The sequence below is a fragment of the Otolemur garnettii genome, unplaced genomic scaffold, assembly GCF_000181295.1.
Source record: "Otolemur garnettii isolate 467f Iridium unplaced genomic scaffold, OtoGar3 scaffold00123, whole genome shotgun sequence".
NCBI lineage: Eukaryota > Metazoa > Chordata > Mammalia > Primates > Galagidae > Otolemur > Otolemur garnettii.
This window is the reverse complement of record NW_003852518.1, coordinates 3,788,746-3,789,226: the sequence shown is the minus strand read 5'-3', so window position 1 is coordinate 3,789,226 and position 481 is coordinate 3,788,746. Positions and strand designations below refer to the sequence as shown.

The window sequence follows — 481 nt, the reverse complement described above, 5'->3', positions numbered from 1 at the left end:
GCCCACTGTGTGGCTGGGTCTCATCCCGTCCATTGGTGCCCACTGTGTGGCTGGGCCTCATCCCGTCCATGGGGCCCACTGCGTGGCTGGGCCTCATCCTGTCCATGGGGCCCACTGTGTGGCTGGGCCTCATCCCGTCCATGGGGGCCCACTGTGTGGCTGGGCCTCATCCCGTCCATTGGTGCCCACTGTGTGGCTGGGTCTCATCCCATCCATTGGTGCCCACTGTGTGGCTGGGTCTCATCCTGTCCATTGGGGCCCACTGTGTGGCTGGACCTCATCCCGTCCATTGGTGCCCACTTGTGGCTGGGCCTCATCCCGTCCATTGGTGCCCACTGTGTGGCTGGGTCTCATCCCGTCCATTGGGGCCCACTGTGTGGCTGGGCCTCATCCCGTCCATGGGGCCCACTGTGTGGCTGGGGCTCATCCCGTCCATTGGTGCCCACTGTGTGGCTGGGTCTCATCCCGTCCATTGGGGCCC

At 65.5% G+C, this 481-nt stretch overlaps 1 protein-coding gene across 11 annotated transcripts in view; it reads right to left on the bottom strand.

The window, feature by feature from the left end:
- The window catches only part of PKD1L1 (polycystin 1 like 1, transient receptor potential channel interacting), a 175,459-nt gene that overhangs the window by 51,672 nt on the left and 123,306 nt on the right, over window positions 1–481 (bottom strand). The window lies entirely within an intron of this gene.